Genomic DNA, 8,422 nt, shown 5'->3' on the forward strand with positions numbered 1-8,422 from the left:
TGTGATTGGCAGGAACCAAGAGTGGATGGAAGAGCAGCATATATGCTAGATTACAAAAGCTTGTTTAATAAAAAAAAAACCTCCTCTATATTGATTTCATACTAAGCTTGCAGCATCTTAGATATATTTTGTAAAATAAAACATAATATTTTTATTTATACAAAACTGAAGTCTTGATATCTCATAAGGTAAATATGCTCATCTCCCAGCCTGATGACCTGAGTTTGATCTCTGGGACACACATGGAGAGAATTGACATTCTCAAGCTGTATACCTACCTACACACACACACACACACATACACACACACACGGTGGGGGCCAGAGGGAGGAGGGAGGGAGGAAGAGAGAGAGAGAGATACAGACAGACAGAGACAGAGACAGAATTGTAACATTTAAAAATAATGTAAAAGGGGCTAGGTAGGCTAAGGAAATGGCTCAGTGAATAAAGTGATTTTTGCACAGTCATGAGGATATGAATTTCAGTCTCTAGCAGACAAATACAAAATCTGAGCACAGCAGTACTCAACTATAACCTCAGAACTGGGAGAGAAGTGCTAGCTGGATCATAGGGGCTCACTGGCCAGCCAGTGACTTAACCAAACCAGTGAGTTCCAAGAGAGACAGGGGGCGGGGGCGGAGAAAACATATTCCTTCAGCCTCTCAGTCTCTTGCTTCTACACATGCATGAGTGGGTGTGTACTATCACTGAGGTGTCCATATGCTCATATCACACACACACACATACCCACACACACACACACACACACACACATACACACACACACACACACACACACACACACACACACAAATGAAGATTTTTAAAAGATTCTATATAAAAGAACTATACAAAGGAAATCTTCAGGCTCTCTTCTGATAACTCTAAAAGGCTTCAAAGAATTGTTACTAATAGATGATGCTAATCACTCACCGTCTGTGTATACATTCTGTTTTCAGCAGCCTAATCCTATTTGTGAGTTCATTGCATCCACAGCCAGCCAAGTAAAACATTTTATAACCACAGGATTCTTTTGTGGCTGCCTACTCTGTCCTTAACCTCTGGCAACCTCCGCTCTCTATTTCTGTACTTTTGTTATTTGAGGAATATGCTATAAAAAGAGCCATACATTGTATAGCCTCTTGGGGTCAATGTTTTTCACGGTTAAATTCTTCAGAGACTTACCCAAGTTTGTGCCTTTGAATTACTGAGTGGTACTCATTGATGGATTTGCCAGAGGCTGTTTAATCTCCTACCAGGTTAGAGAGATTTGGGTAGTTTATAGACTGTGGTCATTCTGAATCTAGCTACTATATACTTTCATTCTTGTGAGCATAAAAATGTTAACTTCTGGATAGTGGTCCATGACATTATGTGCTGGACATTATGGACATTCCACTTAATTATCCTTTTAGTGCTGGTAGATTCTGAAGTGCTGTCCCCTCTTTCATATCTAATACTGATAAAATCTTGGCTTCTCTTGTCTTTTCCCAGTCTTCCAATTACCTTTGTCTACTTCTACAAACATCACATCTTCCAGTTTTACAGAAACCAAATTTTAGAATAATTTTAGATTTTAAGAAGTTTCACAGATAAAATCTAAAATGGCTCAGTTCTCTGAGACATCCCATCTACACCTTAAATTAATGTAAATCTTTATCACAATGAGATACCAGCCTTGGCATATTACTATAATGATATTGAGTCAATTTGTATTGCACTAGTTTATTGTCCCCATACTTTACCCTTTGTCTGCTATAGTGTGCCATCTGGGACACTAGCTACATAGAATTTAGGGATCAAATCTTCAAAGGTTCCTCCTGGATCTGATAGTCTCTTAGATTTCCCTTGAGCTTAGTGACCTCAATGATTTTGAGGATTATTGATTAGATGTCTTAGTTAGGGTTTCACCGCTGTGAAAAGACATGATGACTATAGCAACTCTTATAAAGGAAAACATTTGGTTGGGCCTGGCTTACAGTTTCAGAGTTTGGTCCATTATCAACATGGCAAGAAGCATCCATAGAAGCATGCATACAGGCAGACATGGTGCTGGAGAAGGAGCTGAGAGGTCCACATCTTGATCTGCAGGCAGCAGAAGGAGATTGCCATTTGAGGCCTAGCTTGAGCATGTAGGAGACCTCACCTCAAAACTTATGTCCATAGTGACATTCTTCCTCCAGCAAGGCCACACCCACTCCAATAAGGCCATATCTCATCAAACCATCATAATGACTCGTTGCTGTTGGCTTTATTGGGGCCAAGGGAGTGTTGATAGTTTTCTGCCTAAAAAAATCATTTGCATGTTCCCATACTTTATTCCAGGTAGCAATTCACAAAGCACAGAAACATTGAGGGGTATGGTGAGATTACACTGCTTCTGCTGAAGGTTATATGCCATTTAATCCTAAAACTTTTCTCCCAGTACCAGCATCTAAAGTAATGAAGTTCTCTCTTACTCAGTCCTATAGGAGTCTACAATTTTTTCTTAGTGTTGTTATGGAGCTGATTTGTTTTGCAGTTTTCCATTATAGATGCTTCAGCTCTTCCGGGGTTAAAAATTATTGTCTGACTTAATCACCATCTGCCATGTTACTCCTATGGGAAAATGAGTTGGTTTTGTTTTTGTTTTAAAGGGTATGGACATATTCGCAGCCACAGCTATGTCTGGATAAAGCCTGGCTTGCAGAAACATCTCATTTAAATGTTTTATTTGTTTATGCATTTTATGTATATGAGTGCCTTTTCTGCATGCATGTCTGCACATGAGAGTTGGGAGGGGGGGAACAGTCAAAAGAATAAAGAATCCTCTGGTCAGGCTCCTAGAACTCTCAGCCAGTCTCAGCCAGGTTCTTATTTCTGATTTGAAATGACTGGCTCCTTGGCCTTGAAACAACTGAGGATTACAAGCAATATTTGAGGTGAAGACTTTGAGATGTGGAAGGTTTCTAGGTAGATGTCAGGGAAAATATTCTGGAATGCTTGCTACTGGATAGCTAGAGAAGTTGTCTCAGTAACACTTCAGCAGTTCAAACCGAGGGCATTTCTGCTTTCTTTAGATCAGCAAAGGAGGTTGCAGAAGAAAAGCAGAAGCATGGAACAGCAGTTTATACAGCTCTGCCTGAGCTGCTGTAACAAGCAAATCACAGAGTAGGTGGCTGCAGCTTAAGTCAGTTCTCATGTTTCTTAGAGACCTTTGATTAAGATGTCAATCACTTCAGTTCTTGTTAAGAATTCTTATGGCCTACAGACATGTGTCTCTTCACTACAACAGAGAGAGAGAGACAGAGACACATAGACACACAGACACACACACACACACACACACACACACAGAGAGAGAGAGAGAGAGAGAGAGAGAGAGAGAGAGAGAGAGAAGAGATGGGGTGGGAGAGAGAGACAGAGAGAGAGAGACAGAGACATAGAGAGAGACAGAGACAGAGAGAGACAGAGAGAAGGACAGAGTTGAGAGAAGAGAAAGAAGGAAAGGGAAAGAGAGAAAGAGAGTAATTGAATGTGGGCACGTGGATCTTTGTGCTCTCTTCTTCTTGTTAGTAACACCTTACCTCCTGACTGAATCTAAACTGTCATGTCCCAAAGACCTAACTTGCAGATACCATCATGAGGATTAGCATCTCAATATATGGGTTCTGACAAGGCACAAACAGTGATTACACAACACGCCCCAACCTGAATCTGTCTATTGCCCACTTGTTGATTTTATCTGATAGGAAACCTAGGTCTATTCCTTTACTTCACCATCCACCTTTCAGTATTAAATAAACAATAAAATATATAATGTTTATTGTTTTATTGTTCATGTCTACCCTCCAGCAGACTTTTCATATTGAATCTCATACATTCCTTTTGTAGTTTTGTATTGTAAGAAAACTGATAAAAATATAGCTCACGTATAAAGACCATAACCAACACACTCCTATATCCCATGCTCACCTAATAAGAAACTTCAGTGAAATGTTAGATTCAATGTACACCTCAGTTCTGTGCTGGAACCTATGAGGATAAGCACAAAGCATTATAGGAGGTGTGCAGGATTTGTGCAGAATGAAAACGTCCAATATGCCCATGTTCATCAACACAAAGTGATCTGGAATCTTGGGTACGCAGTAAGAATCGTAAAGCCCCTAATGAGAGAGACACGAAGGCTAGGTTCCCTAGTCAGTTCGTTAGAGGAAAAAGATTACTAAATGAAGGCGAGGGAGCATCTACCATATGATAAGGGTAACCTTAAAAGTTGTAATATGAAAGCTTAAAGAGTCATCAAAACTTATGGATAGTGCAGCGGAGCATTCAAGGAAAGAAGATTCATGTATGTGAAGACGCTGGAGCAGTTGCTTACCTGGTTTGTATGAGAATTATAAGAACAGTGTACCTGAACTAGACAGAAGAGGTAGATTAAAACAAGGACACAGAACTGGAGGGAAACTGGATATCCAAGAGTCATGTTTATGCTAAACCCTGCTTGACACTATGGGTACTCTCCTTTTTATACAGTGCAGGATCTAAACCTGCTGGATACTTATGGCCCAGGCTAGCTTCATTGATGAGTAAATCAATGTGGATAGAATGAACTACATGCCCAGGTGATATTCAAGAGTCCATGCTCTTGGTAAGCATCATTTTATTCCTGAATCTGTATTTTTAGGTAAAGACCAATGAAATGATGGCATCTCTATTTGCACATGGTTTTGACTCCTTAAGATGGCCCCCATACATTCTCCAATTGCTTCATGGAACCTCAGCCCTGTCTTTTCCCCTTCCTATGTACTCCCTTCTTGTCCTATCCATCTGAATTCCTACTGCTGTGTCTGGGATATGTATGCTTCTCAAAGGTTCATGTGCAACAGAGTTGGGAAACTCCTTTGAGATGGGGTCTCAGATGGGAGCCATAGGTTATTGTAGATGCTGTACCGAGGAGGATCTTCTAGTTCTGGATCCCCAACTCTAGTCCACTAGTTAATGTATCAGCTTTTGTGTTGGTATTATTGTTTTTACTACTATGGCTCTGAAACATAATTTGAAATTGTGTGTTGCCTTTCATAATGCTTCATTTGTTTAGAATTGTTTTGACTATTCATGGATTGTTGTGTTTCTGTATGCATTTTTAAATTATTTCTATATTTTTAAAGAATCTTATTGGCATTTTGATGGGGATTGCATTGATTATGTATTATTTTAAATAATGTAGACATTCTCAAAATATTAATTTTTCCAATCCATAAGCATGGGAGGTCTTTCCACTGCACTTCTTGAAGCAAACTTTGGAGGTTATTAAGAGAGAGATTGTAAAAGTTGCAGTATTGAATGATAAGGGTAAGCCTGGCATGGTGGCACATGCCTGTAATCTCAGCACTCAGGAGGCAGAAGCAGGAGGACCTTTGTGAGTTCGAGGACAGCCTGGCCTATAAAAGGAGTCCAGGACAGCCAAGGCTACACAGAGAAACCCTGTCTCAAAAAAATTTTTTTTTAATGCTAAAGGTGAAGAAGGTTTTTCAAATAAGAGAATACAGAAATATCTTACAGTAGCTATGAGTGCAGGGTCACAGTGGGTTGAGGAGTTCTGTTGTTCAAAGGCAGATTTGGGCCCAGGGGTCCCGCTCAAACTAAGGCACCAGCCAAGGACAATACAGGAGGTAAACTTTAAACCCCTTCCCAGATCTAGCCAATGGTCAGAATATTCTCCACAGTTGAGTGGAGAGTGTGATATGACTTTCTCATGTACTCTGGTGCCTCACATTTGACCATGTCCCCTGGAGGGGGAGACCTGGTGGCACTCAGAGGAAGGACAGCTGGTAGCCAAGAAGAGACTTGATACCCTATGAGAATATACAAGGGGAGGTAATCCCCCTCAGGAACAGTCATAGGGGAGGGGAATAACGGGAAAATGGGGGGGGGGAGGAATGGGAGGATACAAGGGATGGGATAAGCATTGAGATGTAACAAGAATAAATTAATAAAAAAAAAGAGATTAAATGAGATGTTTTGATATACTTATTTTTAAAAATAACTTTAGTAAGTTAGATTATAAGATGATTTGTGTAGTACAGTGTACAGATTTAAAGGCTGGAAAGATAAAAAATACAGGCCAACAAGGCCAAAGAAATCTTCACAAAACATAGGCCACAAGAAGTCAAACATACAGACTGCAAACATGGCTTGTAATATTGTCTGTGAAATTCTCTTCATTCTAAGTCAGCAAGGGCAGAAGCTTCCACACAGTGCTTAATTCCCTTAATTTTTCCTCCCTGTCTATCTTCCCAGACTTCCACACTGTGAGAGTTCAAGCCCATAATCATAAGGGTTGATGGCTGTTGAGGTTCCATTTTTTTGAAGCTATTTGATGTGAACATGATAGAGATCTTATGTGCATGACCTGCACAAGATCTAAATTTGGAGATCAATGATCATCATCCCATGGGAAACTTCAAGAAAAGGATGCTTTTTTCTCAGGATATATACAATAATGCATACAGAAGATTTCTATCCTAACCTAAGACTAATATTTAAGCAGCAGCACACACCACAATGCTAGTGAACTCTGAAGTCACAAGGCAGAAACTCCCAGATTCAGTGTAGGCATGCAAATCATAGAGAACTGAAGAATATATTGTCAGAGATGTCAGGGTCACACACTTGTTATTGCACTTTAACAATGGCACAGGCAACCCTTCTGCTGCTGCCAAACTTCAAGTGACATTCAATTTTGTAAGTGAACTGTCTTCATCTCATTTTAACCTTTGAGTATGTGTATTACTTTGGGCAGTGAACACACACACACACACACACACACACACACACACACACACACACACACACACACACACACGGGGTCACTATATGTGGAGAATATAACAAAACACCAAGCGGCAATTCCCAGAAGGAACAGAGGCAGGGTGGGTTCAAAAACAAAAACAAAAACAAAACTTTCACACATTACACTCACTACAAGTATTTATTAATAGTGCTCCAAAGAAGCACAACAAAACCAGCCAAAGTAAAAACAGCCATGAATTCTTTTTAAAAATAGTGTATATTTACATATAACAGGGTATGGTGCCTTTTTCTCTTGTTTAAGGAGGACTTTGAAGACTTCTAAGGTTTGTACACCTCTGTAACAGAAACCCTCACTCTGACTTTCAGGGAACAATGCCTCTGACATTCACCTCGTGAACTGCCAAGGAAGAATGTCTGTGGCAGAAATTCTCACATTGCCCCCGTGGAAGCCTAAGAAGTTCTTTGTTTCTTGACATATGCTCCAGAAAAAAAAATAATTTTAAGGTTGATCTATTTTCTATATCTTTGTTATTTGTTTCTTTAGTGTTATATAGTTTTCACTGTAGACATCTTTATGCCTAGCTATTTTATTCTTCTTGGGGCTGCTGTTCTCCTGATGTATTTGTCTGTGAGTTCTTTACTAGTGTGTAAAATTTATGGGTTTTTGTATTTTGATGTTGAATCTCGATACCTTGCTGAAGCTTTCAGGTTTACATGTCTTTTGGTAGAGTCTTCAGGGTCTTGTACATATAGAGCTTTGTCATCTGCAAATAGGGTACTACAACTTCTTTTTTTAAATTATTTTATTTTTGTACACATACATTTATATTATTACTCATATATACAATAGATTACCTATGGCAAGAAGAACCGTGACACAATCAGGGATCATATAAATGTTACACTTTTAGTGTTTTGGCTATTTGTATTTGACAACCTTGAAGAAGACATCTTTCCTATCTTGTTGCATCTAAATTTCTGAATGTAGATCAACCTCCATTACATATTGTCTTTATCAACTTAGAATACCTATCTAGACCTAAAAAAATCTTAACCCCTAAACAATTAAGCTTCCTTGTAAAACTAAACTACGCGGTCTTCAACTCCCTCAGAGACTTTAGAAGGAGTAAACTTGATTATCTGAGTATGTCGAGAATGCAGGTTAATAGGTTTCGAAATGAAAAGATGACAGAGATAGTTTTCTACCTGAATATTCACCCAAAACTCTCTATAACATTAGAGCATCTTCTTCATCCTTCTGGCCCAATATATCTCACAGACATATTTGTAAGGCAGGAACCATTGAGGACTGGCTTACCCTGTCTTGGTAGAGTTTGACCATTGACTCTGCCTGCATCCAAGCTTGCCCCTTTTTTTTAAGGCAGAATTCTGTTCATGGTAGAAATGAGGACCTTTGCCCAGTGGCTATAGCCACATTTGAAGCCATCTCCATAAAGAATTTCTTTGTTGCTGATCATCTTCTTTGAGGTAGGCTGGGTATTGCCAGGAGTTAACTGTCACATTGTCAATGAATCTTTAAAGTAACAAAAACCTTTTTAAACACCATATTCTGCATGTCTCTGGGGTTTTTGAAGACCTTGTCTTTTTATACAGTCATATCTATCTG

The sequence above is a fragment of the Acomys russatus genome, chromosome 2 (assembly GCF_903995435.1).
Source record: "Acomys russatus chromosome 2, mAcoRus1.1, whole genome shotgun sequence".
Taxonomy (NCBI): Eukaryota; Metazoa; Chordata; class Mammalia; order Rodentia; family Muridae; genus Acomys; species Acomys russatus.